The sequence below is a fragment of the Abramis brama genome (genome assembly GCF_963993115.1).
Source record: "Abramis brama genome assembly, chromosome: 22".
NCBI classification, from domain to species: Eukaryota; Metazoa; Chordata; class Actinopteri; order Cypriniformes; family Leuciscidae; genus Abramis; species Abramis brama.
The window spans coordinates 21502048-21519065 of NC_139984.1; positions in this window are offsets into that span (position 1 = coordinate 21502048).

Sequence of the window (17018 nt, forward strand, 5' to 3'; positions counted from 1 at the left end):
TCTTTAAACAATGTCTAAGGACAGTTACATTATGCAACAGATGCTTTTATCCAAATCGACTTACAAGAGAAGAACAAAAGCAATTTGCCAATGAGCCAACAGTATTCATATTATACAATGCCAGGTTTTTTTTTGACAACTAGATTAGGAAGCACACTAGATAAATTTAACTAGATTAGAGATGCAGGAGAAATGCAGAGAAGAATTTTTTGTGTGTGTGTGTGTGTGTGTGTGTGTGTGTGTGTGTTTTGGCTTATATTACATTGTGGGAACCAAATGTCCCCACAAGGATAGTAAAACCTGAGATCCCCAGCGGTCCCCACGAGGGAAATGGGTTAATAAACATACTAAATTATATTTTTTTGAAAATGTAAAAATGCAGAAAGTTTTCTGTGATGGGTAGGTTTAGGGGTAGGGTTAGTGTAAAGAGATAGAATATACAGTTTGTACAGTATAAAAACCATTAAGTCTATGGAGAGTCCCCACAAAGTGTGTGTGTGTGTGTGTGTGTGTGTGTGTGTGTGTGTGTGTGTGTGTGTGTGTGTGTGTGTGTGTGTGTGTGTAAGTGCATTGGTTTAAAGGGTGTGGTTGACAGCTCATTTCATTAGAGAAGAACAGAAAAAACCTTGCTGTCTGCCACTTTGCACTCTGTATTAAATGAGACATAAAAATGCATAATATTTTCCTAGTGTTGATAGGGGAGAATAAATATCTGGATGCAAATTATTTTACAAATAGTGGGCATATTATAAATGATAGTCAAGAACAACTGTTGACTGGGAGTCCTACAAAGAAAACAATATAGACTTTATGGCAAAAATATGTTGGCAATAATGTTCTAAATATAAATAATGTTTACTGTCCACATTTTTAAATTCCACATTCTGTTTGTGCTTGCTTGAAGCTCATAAAGCATTTCAACAAACAATGGAGCCAGTACACTTCCCACAGCAGGCCAGTTATTTCTCACTGCAAGGGATGTTGGCGAATACGCTGTACCTCTACTAAGCAAACCATGTGTGTTTCATAATGTTTTTGATGCAGATGTTTGGACTTCATTGCTGGCTGTGTTGATCCACAGGAGACAGTCACTCCCAATGTTCTATATGCAGACCGAACTATGACTTGCAGGGACATGTCGTCTACAACAAAGGGCAGGTCGGAGTTCCAAATGGCTGGTTTTCCCAAAGGTTAGCGGATTAGCATTCTGATGTTTTAGTAATTGAGTCCCAACCCATATATGTCTCTTCCTGCTCTGCATGGATCTCGCAGATTAAGGATATGGGGATGGATGGGAGACAGATCTAACAGCAGTAGGGGAAGAAAAAGTAATTAATTGCATTCTTCCATAATTAATGACTTCTTTCCCTTAATCACAGAGACACATCCTGAGTATCAATGAGAACACCATAGGGCTGTTCATTTGGAGCATGCTAGGGTGGAGGGCCCCTGCCGCTGAGAGGATGACGACAGGAAGAGGATGGCTTAGTGGTAAACTCGTGACAACGTTGCTATCGGCATTAGATATCATTTAGTGCACTCAAAACGTGAGAGGGGGCCATATACTGCTGCCAAGGAAGAGTCAGCTGCAATTATCTCTGGTTGTATATCTAAAGTATATGTTTACCGAAGGATGCGCACGAGAAAATGTGAATCAGTGCAGACAAAATCAGTCCTGATGTTAACGTTTCTGTTGATTTCCTGTGAGATAGGACTGCTTTTTTTGCTTAATGTGAAATGGAGCAGTTGCATTTTGTGGCAGCTGGTGTTTGAAAATTATCTTATCTGTACCTGCTAATGTCATGAGCCCTTCACACTTTTTGTACAGTATGAGTTGTTTGTTTTAACTCATAGTAATGGCTCACAGTGAGTGAAGTTTGCATTACTAAGAAATCAGGTGACCACAAGAGTTTATTCCCTAGTCTGCACCTAGAAATATCTTTCTCAGGGTCACACTCTTTTCAAAAGGTCTGGGTTTTCTGTTTGGTCACTGTGAAGGGTTTTGAATAACTTCCAGACACTTTCTTTTGTGCAATTGTGTCCATGACGTTGTGTTTGTCTGTGCATGGAGAAGGAAGTAAATGAGATTTGACACATGATGGAATAGTGACTGACAAGTCAGATTTTTTACTGGTCGCAGCCATGCTCAGGAACAGCAGGGTGTTGGCAACGGCTTTGTGCAGACTGGGGACAAATACGGCTAGAAAGATGCATAGGATGTCAAGTTGAGACCAGAAGGGTGACTGATCACTATTGTGCAAATATGAAATATAATGATTCGATTAGAAGTCATTCAATTTTTATCCTGTAGTTAATGTAATGTGGATCAGATTTATGATTGCTGCTACGCTACAAATTGCACAGTAGGGCAAAATGTACCTGACACTTTAAGAAATACAAATGACCTTCCTGGAGGTATCTAGAGCAGGAATTTTCAAACTTGAGTCCAAGGGGTCACTTTCACCAAATTTGATATTACTATTTCACATTGCTTTCTAAAGACTGGTAAGAAATCATGGCATTAATTGTATTATTGTATTGACATTACAAGTTTTTAATGAAAAAATAAAAACATAGTTATGTGAAGAATAAATATTTTCCACATATTATTTAACAATTTGTGTCAGTACAATGGCATTATAAAAGCCAATTAATTAATCGGGGGGAAAAAAATAAAATAAACTAAACTAATAAAAATAATTCAATTTAATTGTATTGTCTTTATAATATCATTCTCAATATTTTTCTTTTACAGTATAAATGGATTTTTATACATAAACCTGCTTTTATATTCTACAATGAGGGTCCCTCATATTTCATCATTATTTTCGTCATATTTGTGGGTCCTTGGCATGAAAACGTTTGAAAACTCTTGATCTACAGGATTGCTATGAGCTGTAAACTTCCCCTTATGCCAGCACTGCTCCTTCGATCACCTCCCTGCAGCCAGGCATCCAACTGAAGCGGGCATAAGAGATGTGGGGCGCAAGAACGTACAGGGTCTGCAGCATGTGATGATGATGAAGCATACCTAAAGTTAATGCCACCTCACCAACTGCTGTTAAAAGCCAAGCATGACTCTTGTTCTCTTTCCCTGTGTACGCACAGTGGTGTCTTGTTCTCTTTCCCTGTGTACGCACAGTGGTGTCCTTGGAGTGGAGTCTTGCGTAATTTCTTAAAAATGTATTCAAAGGAATTTAAGCAATTGAAACTTTTTTTGTGTGGTTGTTCCATACTGAAAAACCCAGCATTGCTGGTTATCAGCATAAGTTATGATTTGCATGCTAAGACCAGCAACGGATGCTGGTTGCTGGTTTGCTGGTCCACAGCATGGGAAGTGGGAGTGCTGGTGGACCAGCCACACTAGCTCAGTTTAGCTTGAGAAAAGCATGACTATGCTGCTGGTCCACTAGGTATAGACCAGCATAAACCAACCTGGACCAACATGGAATTCATGCTGGATTTTTCAGCAGGCTTGCCTGACATTGCTCAATAAAATGCTGTCGAATCTGCACTGCAGCAAAATCTGTTTAAGACCATTTAAGCGGTCTGAATCAACTGCAGCCTCCATAAAAAAAATAAAAAAAAGAGTGAATAAAGCAACATTATGACCTCCACGTATATGTTCATGTCAAGCTGTTGTTCCTTACCTCTGCTGTGTTGGCAGGGGCTGCAGAAAGCCACAAAACCCCTATATCTGCAACTTTGTATTAGACTCTTAATTTGTTTCTATTGAAGCATTAGAATGGAGTTGAGCTCAAGGACAGAATGCCACTTATGCTGTCCACTACCTCACAGATTTGTGCTAGCTTTTATGGACCGAGGCGGAAAAGCAGCAAAGTAGCGCATTTCAGAAAGAGGACAGCAGATGCAGGGGAGTATCGCAGAAAGCTGATAAAACTCAAGAGCTATTAAAAGCCAGGCCGGAGCTTAGGGGAGCTAAATGTGAAGACAGGCTTCGATGGGGCATCTAAGGGTTGATAGCCAATGAGGCATTGGTGGTGGCTGCGTGTGTAAGGGACGTGTCTCACAGTGGGGTGAGCTCAATGTAGCTCAGAGTCCCCCGCTGCTCGTGTCACCCAGAGGCGACACAACAGAGCCATAAATAAAACGGACAAGAGGAAGCCCAGTCCTTCCCGCATTACTCTAATTTGATTGATTAGCTGGAATAACTTGTGAGACTTAGTCATATTCCCTTTTGAGCTGCTTCTACAGGACCTGCTACAGAGGTCTTCGGGTGTAAACTGTGATCTCACTTTTTTTTTTACCCTGGCTTTCAAGATTTTATGGTCATCTAAATGTTAATTTATGTCTGATTGCGTCCTCTTATCGAAAGAGTTGAATGTTCTGCACTTAGAGACATTTAGGGTTGTTAGGCAGCGTGTCGTGTCCTTAAGGCACATCTCCCATCTGTTGCATACATATCTCCTCATCAGCGGTTTGTCACAGTGTTTCACTGAACAAAATATTCAGTCTTTGCGCATAAGTGGAAATGCAATCATGTGTTTTCATCTGACCATCAAAATGCTGATACTATATTGTCAGTTCATTCTGTCACAAAGAACTATCGTGATGAGCAGAGTTTATGAGTTCATTCTGTTCTAGCTGTACTTTTCCATGCTTATTTTTTATTGTTGTGCTGTCCCTTTGATCTTGTATAATCTTTAATCAACCACTTAATATTACAGGATTACCTCGATTCTTTCACCAGAATATTGACTAAATCAGTTCTCGGTGTAATGCAAAAAGTGCAAAAAAACTTTAACTGATTACAAAGCAAATATATAGGAACTTGAACTTTGAGTATCTTCTGAGAAAATTAGTATTAACTCAAAAGATATTTAAGGATCGGCTCATAATTAATAATAATAATAATATTTAGCTTTTAGGTACTTTTTCAGGTTTTGCCAATGTTCTTTGAAACTTGATTTATGTTGTGTATTGTGTTGTCAGGCTTGATAATTACAAAAAAGTTTTTGTAATGGTAAGCTGGTGATTATTGTGGTGTAGGCTCGCGCTCGATCGGCCCAAAGTCCGGCATCCGACCAGCGCGGAAGGTCTCTACGTGTTACTGTCTTTTCTCGAGGCAAAGTATTTTTTGATTAAATCCAATACATTTGAATATGTATTTTCTCGTTATTTCATCTGACTCCATAAATGAAAAGTTTTTAATGATATATGTGCATCATTAAATGTGAGCGAATGTTTGACTATTCCTTTTAACTCTTTAATGAAAATAATGTCAAAGTCAGTTAGAATAATCAAATGTAACAATTTATTATGTCAGGTAAATGTATCATGCCAATTTCATAATCAATTCAAAGATAATCGATACAAAACATCAAATGCTTTGGAATTAAGAGAAGAGATGCGAACCCAACATTAAAATACATGATGCTGAATTCTTTGAGGTCCTTCAACATCATGGGCACATCTGAGTAACAGAAGACCCAGAGCCCTTCGCTGCATTCCATTATATAGACAGAACCTCTTTCACATGGAAACGTGCTAACAATGGAAATCCACATTCAGAGGTTACACCTTTTGGGGGTATGAGACCATTTGCCTGGAGACCACCTTCCTTTGTGTGTCAGCTATCTCTAAACTCCTAAAAACCTTATTACTTGTATACCTATTTGGAAATGAGACCTTTGTACCAGTCGCACTGAGACATTTCAAATGATACCAAACATTTATAAACTGGATGATAATTGTTAACATTTAAACCATACAGATTATGTGTAAATCTCAGGTGATTTTAGCATAAGAGAGAGGGTGGGGGAAGAGGGAAAGAGATGTATTCTGAGGTGAGACTTTTGTCTCAGATAGTGAGTTCAAATGGTAATTTCCAGCAAGATCCTGTCTTCTCAGGGTCTCAAGTAGACTGCCTGGCATTTTCTAATTCTTCAATTCTTACAGTGGTAAGATGGTGGTTATTGTCCCCAAATTAGATCACAATCCAAAACTAGAGACACGAGTCACATTATTTTGCACAGACCTATCATACTGGCTTTTGATGGCAGTGCCCTTTGGATTCTGTTCTTTCCAGTGATCTGTAATTAAGGTATTTTAGGTGTTGATTAGAGCAGCAGGGACAGGCTCAGTGACAGTGATTGTCAAAGTAAACAGAGTCTGTGTATTGAGCCAGACTCTTCTCTTTCACAGAATCCAGGCGTCACATGGGTGCAGTACTCTATAAATACATCAGACATGGATTTAAGAGAGATGAGAATGATCTAATGTGTAATAAATTAACTCAAATATTTTGATGAAACTAGTTTGTAAGTTTAGTTTTAAAAAGAACATTTTCTCTGCATGCTGCATCTCAATATGCCTACGACCATACTATATAGTAGGCAAAAAAAAAAAAAAACAGTACGTGAGCCAAGTAGTATGTCCGAATTCATAGTATTCATAAAACGGTATAGACGAAAAGTACCTGGATGACCTACTACTTTCGGCTAGATTCTGAAGTGTGCATCCACTGGAGACTTTACTATCCCATGAGACCACAGGAGAAGATTTGTGAATGGCAGTGAAGCGATGCTACTGATACTGTATAGGTCACATGACAGTGACAACATGGCGGATGTAGTATGACTGAATTTGATTTATTCATTACCCATATTCATACTATAACAAACATGCGCTACCCATATTGATACCATATATAGAACATACTTTTTGAAACGATTCAGAATCAGAAAAAAAAATGTAGGGCGGGATTGGGAATTGATTTTACCCATTGGGAATTTATTTGATCTTTGGATTGTTGTTGTTTGCTATTGCTGCGATGTCATGTGAGTGACAGGTTGCTGGAAGGGAGAGGTTATTGTGCATCCCTCACGCCGGTGAATCACAGAAGAGATGTCATAGCAAAGAGGAGGGAAAGATATTTTGATTAAAGATTACAAGGCCACATGAATTTAAAAAAAAAAAGTAATGATGTACATGGAAAAATCACTGCATTTGCATGTCTTTTTATGATTATGACTGCACACACAAAGCATGGCAAGACTTCATCAGAAGAAGAATAGTGGGCGAAAACGGAAATTGATTGATAGGGACCATCAAACACCAAGAAGAATTTTGTCCAAACACAGAGAACTTCACAAAGTCAACTTCTATGAAAGAGCTGCAATTGCTAAAACTTTAATGAGACACCAATGGTAAAATGTGAAAATGATGGCCATAACACCTGGACAGTTGGAGAACCAAGATGAACTTTGACATATGCACTGGCCAGCTCAGTCACCTGACTTCAACATTATCAAATTATTGTGGGCAGTTATAGAGAAAAGAATCAAAAGATGATTCCCTCCTCCAACATCTCTTAAGTAATTACAGTAGCAGATGTTCTTATTGACAACATTCCACAGGAGACTATATTCAAAATTTGAATGAATCTATTCTAAGAAGGTTGAAAGCTGGCAAATGGTGATAAAACACCTTAATAAAGAAATATTCCCCATTTTCCAGGTGTTCACATAATTTTGTCTAATATGTGTGTGTATAGCTACAACTAGCTAATTCAGTAAATGCTAACATGCTAATTGGAAAACAAGTGCTGAATGAGTAAGGCAATATAGAACACTTTACATACACCTGTTCTCAAACTAAGCTCATGGTCCACTTGTCACCATGGTATTATACAAATATTAAACACTATACTAAATCTTCCACTTATCATTAATCTTGCACAAAAACATTATATAACACTTTTTTTTAGCATTTACTCTCCCTTTTGAATGCCATGGCAAAGCATGCTGGGAAAATAATCGTATATCTGTCTAACTATGAAAACAAAATGCCTGTGAAAAGGTTAAGTACAGGTTTTCTCTCTTTATTCAAGTCCAAACTGTTAGAAAACAGCATAAAAAGTTTCGGTCTGTAAATTGAATCGCAAGTGGCTCTACATGTTCAATACCTTGATCCTTGATCCTTCACCCTGATCTCATTGAAAATGTTTAATTTACTTGAAATGTTCAATCACAGCATAAAAAGGTAATGGTTAATTACAGACTTGTGCACTTTACTTTTTCCAGGCAGTTCTTGTATATCACATACTTTTTGTCGATTTTGTTTGTCCCATTCGGCACTATAAGAGCCGAAGTGCGTCCAGACTTTCGACTTAAATGTGGCTGGGGCATCTATTATTTTTCTCACACTGCTATTTGCCATCATGTTAAAAAAACTCTTTTTCTTAGGCTAGTTACCAGTAACTTATATTTTACGTTTCCCTCATTCAAGTTTTGAGCGCCACCTCGAGGAGCCATGAAGTAGTGACGCTGGGAGCATGGAAATCTATTTAGAGCACCTTATTTTATTAATTAAAATATCAATATTTGGCGCCAGTGTAACGATTCTCGTATCGCACAGAGAAGGACAACGATATATTGTCCTATCGATATTTTGTCCCACCCCTAATCACAAGTAGACGAGGGAGACATTCCCATTTACATCTGGTGTTTTTAATCTGTCTCTTTTTGTCCACTTCTGGCCTGATTTCTTCGAGGGGAGGGTCTTTGGGTGGGCAATATATGGGCTTTTTCAGATCTTGAGATATAAAGGACTAAATAACTATATAAAGGACTAAATAAGCTCATGCAATTAACATATGAATGCGACCAGAGATGAGAGAAAAACATACGGAAACCAGCAGCTTTCATTTCTGCTCTAATAGCGCGAGACCAGGCCAAACATGGTGAGTGCATGTTAGAAATCAGGAACGTTGAGAAAGCATGCTTGGTACATTTTTCGTCTTCAAGGCAACAAAGTTTAAATCCCGTCTGGCTAGCACACTTTCCATAATGTTTGTAACGCTGAGAGATGAGGCAGAGAGAGAATTCACTTGCAAGTATGCTTTTAATAACAAAACTCCACATAAATAGACAGGAACATCTGTCCAAAAACATTAACACGATCCACCACAAAACAACGACTAGTAAAGCACAAGAGAAACACAAGGGCTATATACACAGGGGCAAACAGGCTTAACAAGGTAATGAGGAAACGAGAAACACCTGGGGAGACTAATTAACATGAAAACTACAATGAACTACAAACATGGCACAAACATTTTACAACCATTTTATTCATTATTATTATTTTTTATTTTTTTTTTCTCCCTGCCCCCTCTTTCCCAACTCATCGTAAAATTAGATAGATACTGATTGATCCACAATCCGGAACAGATGGTGGTGGTAAATGTACCAATACGATGGATGCCAATCGCCGTTAAAAGAAGAAGAACATGGCACTAGGACTGAAAATACAACAAAAGTCCAGACAAGACAGACCACTTCTGAAGTCGTGATTACGAGCTCAGTGCATTCATATTTTGACTTGAGAGGGAGTTCATGTCCATTTTTTTACTAGGAAACTATTATTTACGTTAATTCTGATAGCACGTGAAGGCAGCATTAATACCAGGTGTAAACAGGGCCTAGCTTGCCACCATCCATTAGCATTGTATTGAAGAAAGCAGCTCAGACATTGTGATAAACTTCTCTTTTTGTGTTTATCAGAAGAAAGAAAATCAAATGAGTTTGGAAGAACATTACGGTGAGTAAATGCTAAAAGAATTTTAATTTAGGGTGAACTACTCCTTTATGCTTTGAAAGCGTTTGTGATCCTGGTATGTTGATTACCACAGGAAGTAATTTTGACTTGTCCTTCAGGAATGCACGTACACCGGGCTAATGTGTTGGAGGGATTGAAAACAAAAATGTGAAGCATGTTTTTCTTAAATAATGAATTCTTAAATGAATTATTCTAATCTCATACCAACACATATAAGCCTTTTAAACTGTACATTTTAGTGCTTACTGCTTGGCCCCTTGTAACCTCTATTGTAAGTCGCTTAGTGTACGTAACTAAGTTTTTTGCTTACAATATGTCAGGCATTTGAAGTTTTTAGGAATTTGTTTGGAAACTGTCTTTCTTCAGAGCAGTTAATGGTGCAGAAATTCCACAATTCACCTTTAAAAGGTTTCAGTGCTATTATCTTTGAGTTCAATTTACACTTTTCATAATCTTGTTCACAAAGTTTGTTTATAGCAATACCTATTGCTTGATTCTCCATTGGCAACCTTTTTAATTTTTTGTTAATGCATTCCATTCAGAAATTATCATTTCTGTGCCATGTTTCCTTTGTTCCTCCACAGTGAGGGCTTTTGGAGCAATGAAGTGTGAAGGAATCGGTTTTAACAATCATTTAAAATGCACTTTTACGCCATCTTTCCGATATTACTGTTGCACAATGGCTGAAATTAATGAACATCCACTGATTAATGAATAAATAAACCTAATTTAATACACATGATTTGACGGCACTAATAACCACTTTTACAATGTAAACAAAAAGAGATTTTAAATTGTTGGATTTTAGAAAGAATTTATGAATGCTACATTAGTTCACTTTAAGAATCATTATTGTGATATATAGGCTATATGTGTGTGTGTATGTGTGTGTGTATACAGTGTGCGTGTGTCACCATTTTGTTTAATTTGCTTTGTTCATGGACTTTTAGTTTGTAATCCTTCAGTTCCTGATTTTTCTCTGTTTAGATTCCCGCCACTCATTAAAGGCACACTATGCAGTTTCCGTTTTTCTCAAACAGCGACCCCTAGAGTCGCTGTGGAGTACTTGTATTTAATGTTACTCTCGTAAATACCACTCGCGCAGAGCCGTCTCTGCTTTTTTCTGACTGCGCTTTCTTAATTTTCTTCGTCGACTCTGCCATGATTCACGTCTGAAATGCGTGTTAGTGTCTTCCATAGAGGCTGCTTCATATGTTGGTGATGTATGTGACGTCGTGCCGTAAAGCAAGTCATGATTCTCGCTAGATTAGGATTAGGATCGTAATATAGCCGTAATATATATGTACCGTTCCACTTAAGCACTATAACTTGAGAAGGAAAGTGCTTAAGTGGAAAAGAAGATCTATTGTTCTCCACTAAAAACTATATATATATAAAAATAATAAAGAGATACAAAATATTTAATACAATTTATTTTTGCAGATTTATGACAAATAAAATGGCAAAATATTCTGATGCAGAGCTTCTTGCGAGTAAAGTTAATTTTGAAGGGGCCTTTGATGTTGCTATTTTTGAGCACTTCGGTAGTGAAAGATTCTTCTACAATGCTACAGTAGTTGTTCTTCCTTTAAAGTCCTCTGCGTATGCATCATGTTTGCCATTTGAAACATACTAGTGAAACACATCATGTGCACTAGTCTTGCAATGTGCCTATCTGATGTTCCACATTAGCCTGGTTGAGGAGTCCAAGGACATTGGCATTGAAATTGAATCTTTCCCCTCATCTCAATAAATGGTTCTGTCAGATGTTGCTGAAATTAACACTTAAATAAATATACTGACCTGTGTATTGCCCATGTAACCCATTAGATGTATAAATGTTGCAATTTTATAATGAAGGCAGTTTCCTTTGATACCAACTCTCTCGATTCAGGTCTATCATGAGATTTATTCATTGGGTGATCAAAAAAATTTTTTTTCTTCAGCTCTTTTATGTGTTTCATTTCTATGGATGCTGGAATGCCCATGTCGGTACATGTCTCTTAGCCCTTCGGACAGGAAATGGTGTTGTAGCTCAATCAATGTGCCGTAGAATGTGATGAATACATCTGCTCTAATGGTGCTAAATAACCTTATGGCTTATTCCAGTGATATTACACTTTCCGCAACTGACCGATCCCTTCCCAACCAGCTCCCAGATAAGGGCATCTGTGCTCTCAACTCCTCTATGCCTCCCTATTCCTTTGGCACTCGTCTAAAATGTTTAAGGGAAATTGCAATACGACAGGGATCAGGATAGGCCAAGCAATAACTGAAAGTCAGATTGGAAAGGATTAAACTTGTCTGACTGCCATTATGCATTCACTGATTGCAAGAGGGGGGATCAATCTTTACCAGATTTTCTTGTCCCTTATCTGCGTACTCAGTCTGTTCATGCGCATTGTTTGACACCTATAGGCCACAATTCTTTCAGTGCCCAATCGGTGGCAGACAACGACATCCATTAAATATTAAGATGCCTCTCGATTCTGCAATTATTCACTACTGATCGCTTCCAAACTGCAAAAACTGGCCCAAAGCTCCATTTTGTAATGATCACCTCTGTTCCATGTTCACGTTGGCTTTGGAAACCGGAGTTTAATGTGTCTTCGAGACTGAAGGATGAACACACCAATAAACAACGTGGTCAGACTTGTGAATAACCAGTAGGCCCTGCGGCTCTCCAGAAGGTGATTTATTGTCATGGCAACACATGGCTTCTCTAGGGGTAAAGGCCATGGGTGTAAAAGTAATTTCCAAAGCAATAATACAGCTCTCACCTGCTCATTACTTTTGACATTTTTCTCTTTTGTTTTTTTTTTGGAAGAGGACAAAAGAATTGAGTGCCTATTAAAGACATTATTCATGCAGCTCTATGGACTCTAGATCCATTACATACACACAGGTATGATTATTGCTATGAAAACGTTCTGAGATGTTGCTTAATGTTTTCTGACAGAACACAATGGAGAACTTTTCCTTGCGCTCTGCCCTTGAAATCTCTCATTAAGCTTTTGCATGGAAGCAGGGGTCATATTGCTCATACAGATATCAAGTGAGTTATTGGGAGTTGTCATAATAGTTTTCCATATATTGGTCAATGACGTGACAGGTCAATTTTTTGTCCAAAGGCCTTAATAATAATAAAAAACAAAGATATAACCTCCAAAGTATGTAAGGTAGTACTTGATCTCTTTTATTGAATCCAAAAGGTTTTAATTATATTTTACTACATATAAATGTGTTTTAAAGATTTTGAAGTGTCAAAAGGTCATTCGGTTTAACCGTCCAAAGGCCAATACAACCATTTCATTTGTGATTAAATTATCTTAAAATTGTATTTACATATTTTTTTATTCTGGCATGATTTTATAACATTATATATCAACAGTGCAAAATGGTATTAAAATTATGTGTATAAGTCATTTCTTTGTTAAGAGAAAGAATGTCCGTAAAAATGAATTTCATTGATGTCATTCGGAGTAACCAATATAAAGGCACCATTTTGGATAAAAGTCATGCGGTCAATATCATGTGACAGGATGTGATATCATTCAGACACCTGCAAAGGACCACACAGTCGCAAAGTAAGTAACTCACTCTTAACTATTTGAAAAATTCATGTTTTCACTTGCTTATATGCATGTCCCGAAATATCAGGTCATTCGGTACAACCGCTATAAAACATAGTAAATGTTGTAATATTTAAAAAACTTGTTCTAAATATAAAATGTTTGATGTTCTTTTTGCTAGCTAGCTTGCCAGCTAAGTAGCTAGATATCAGCCTGTTAGCATTGTTTGAAAATATTGTCATTCGGTATTACCAAAAGTGTAAAACCGTAAATGTGGTTATACCGAATGACCTACTGGTTGTACCGAATGACAGCAATGTATGTAGGTCATATTTGTACACATCTGGAATAAATAAATACAACATTTTATTAATAGGAAATGTGCAGAGTATATTATTACATCATTTTTACTGAATTTTACTTTTGCAGATGCCTTTATCAAATAAGGAAAAAGCAGCTTGCTACTGGGAAAGGATCAAAGCTGATCCTGTTAAAAACGAAGAGATACTACCTAAAGAAGAGAAAAATATATATTTTTTTAATTATTTATATTATTTAATTATTATTATTATTATTATACTATATGTAGTAGTAATTGCATCATAACACTGTTACAATGCATACAAGCGGCTCTATTTTGCATTTAGTAACTATAGAAAACTTGAGTGATTAACAGGAAGACCTGCCAATATTATATTATTATTATTAGTAGAAGTGGTATAGTTTTATTTTTGTTTTTAGTTACCAAAGAAGAAAACTCAGATCAAACTAAATGTGCATTTTCAAACAAAATGTGCTTTTGTAACTATTTTTGTCTGTGTATTGTCGTAAATATTCATGATGTCGAGGGCAGCAGACATAGTCATTCGATATAACCAGCCTTGGTAATTCGGTAAAACCGATATATAGTAAATATTTAAATAGAATAATATTGTTTTTAATAACTAAAGTAACTACAATAACACAAACATTAAGCAGATTAGGCTTTTTTTCTACATTTCCCCTTTTCTCATTTCCCTGTGCAATGTTTTACTTGAATATGTAGGAGGGTTTAGAGTAGTCCAATAAAATGATTACATTTATGAGATCAGTGAAAATGTTATTTTATATTTCTTCCGTGGTACACACTATATACTATCTCATCATCAATGTAAAATCAGGTTTTTTCATGAATAATTATCTGCAAATTAATTATTTTAGATATATTCATGATTAAACCAAATAACTTTTTTGGTGAAACATTTTGTCCATCTTGTAAAAAGTGACATAAGAAGTCTTAATTGATTGTAAAAACCACATAATCTCATTGTTAACACTTAGTAAAACTAAAAAATGGTTTCAAAATTATATCTCCATTAAAAGTTTTTACACTTTTAAAAACCTTATTCATCAAAAAAATGATGGCTTGACGCAAAGCTCTGCTCTTTATATTCTTATCTGTGCTAGGAAATCGTGAAGTTTGCTATACTGTATAAACAAAACTTGCAAGTCTTTTCTAGAGAGGCCGGAGTGGCTGTGATCTGTCTTGGCTTCACCGTTGTTTTTGTATTCACTGGTTGGATGCCTGTCAGTTAGAATAAAGATGTTCTGTGATGCCCAGCATGTGAATAGTTGCCTTTGTAGGGCTGCAGATATTGATGCTTTCGGCTAAATGCAAGTTTAATTGATGTCTTTCACTTGCAGGGTCACGCTGGTTGAGAAAGATGGAAAGAAAAAAAAAACCCATGGAGAATGTAGATTGTCAACAGCCTTGACATAAATAAGATCCCTCGGTTTAAAGGTAACAGTGCAGTGATGATGTGTTACCATGGACTGAATGAAATGTCTTTACAGTAATTTTCTAATATATATTATACAGCTTGTTTTATTTGTAAGTGCACTGAAAATGCCTCATTAAGTTGTCTGTGCAAACAGAAAGAAACAAATGCACTCCGTATCTGATTGTCCTCTGCCTCATTAGCTGAGTTAAATTTTCAATTAGAGATGTAGCTGACGATGTCCTCCATGTCACTTCATATTACGTGCATTATGAGAAATGATGACAGCTCTATATTATCTTGTGCGCATTTGCAGCTTTCGCATTATTCGTTACTCGCTACGATATGTTTAAACACACGTTCATTGTTCTAGATTTTTATCAATGCATTGCATATGCGTGGAGACTTTATGCGTGTCCCTATATGTGTTTTCTTCTGTAGAATGTTCCAGAGGAAACGCTGACAAGTTGTTGACGGCATCACATCCCATCACACCCATCGCCTACACTCCACACGCACATACATACGCAGATACACAAATGCAGAGACAAGATTGATGACCATAGGCTTCCCAAATGGTTGTCCCTCTATAATAGACAACTGCCATCCACGCTGCCCAGTGAATGATGATTTGATTATTGTCATAACACACAATCATAGTAAACCGCCTTTCCTCTATCCATAAATCACAAATCACCTAGACCACCCAAGTATTTTTGGAAAATGTAGATGTCACTCTACTAAAATAAAAATCCTTTTTTAGTGAAAAGTCAGTGAAAGGAGGTGCTTAAAAAGTCAAGCTACTGTAGATATTATGTCAAATGAGTGTGAATGCTGATTATTTTACATTTATTTGACCCTCTCACCAAAATATAGTAAAAACAGATTCAAATATTTGTGTGGTTTTGGTATTTTCAACCCACATTAAACAGACAAAATGTACCCTTTTTTTATTTATTAAACAAATAATAAAATAGATTGGTCAGAACCTTAATAAGGTTGCAAGTAACAGGGCTTCAGAGTTAGGCTCCTCACTGGTGCTAGTTAGTTTGGGTTGAATTTTGCCTGGTTGGTATACTAATAATATTTTAAATAATTTAATTTAAAATGTTTATTTAGTTTAATTATCTAATAGTTTAGCTCTGCAAAAACTCCCAATTCTTTAAAACTCGCGCAATTTACATATGAACGTGCCCAGAGACAACGGAAAAACGTGGAGCATCGGCTTTTATTTCTGCTCTGATAGCCGTGAGACCAGTGCGTGTTAGAAATCAGGAATTATGAGAGAACATTGCGCTTGGTACGTTTTTCGACTTCAAACCAAACTTGGGTCTTCAGGCAACAAAGTTTAAATCCCGTCTGGTGGAGAGTAGGCGGTCTTTTGTGGCTGTTCAAACACATTCGACCACATGAGCGTCTACACTGTGAAAGCAATCTGGTCGAATACGTTTTCTACTACCTCTGGAAATGTTTGAAAATGGACAAGCTCAAAACAATTTAGACCCCATTTATAGCCTACCTGTGTTTAGCATCGTCCACTTGGGATCCGATCGACCAAAACACATCTTAATACCAGGTGTAAAACAGGGTCAAAATGATAGCATCTGTGAGAGAAGCTCTATGCCTGCTAATGTGTGGTGTTGTGTTTTCATCCACAGTGAATGCTGGGTAGAATGCTGAATGTTCTTAGGATGCTTACTGGTATTGAGCAGTGTGTACGGTACCAAATCAACTTGCCTCCTTTCTTAGAAATTGCATTTAATTACAATAACTGGTTTTACAGTAAGTTATGTGATTTAATATATTTGCAATGGGATCTAGCTTTGAGATTTCATTTGACAATTTCATTGTTGCAAGCTACACATTGCAACCTATGATTGCTAAAGCAAATCTATCAGTATGTGATTACATCCCTGTAGCTATCCATGTCTGCATCTATCAATTTTTCCATTTAGGCCCCACTTGGATTGTAGTCCATTGTCTCCACCAGTTGTTGAGAATGAAATGGACAATTCTGCTTGCAAATGAGTCTATTACAGACTGATTCATCACAGGCTTTGGGAAGAAAAGGACAACAACTGTTTGTGTCCATCTATTGCTTCTCTTG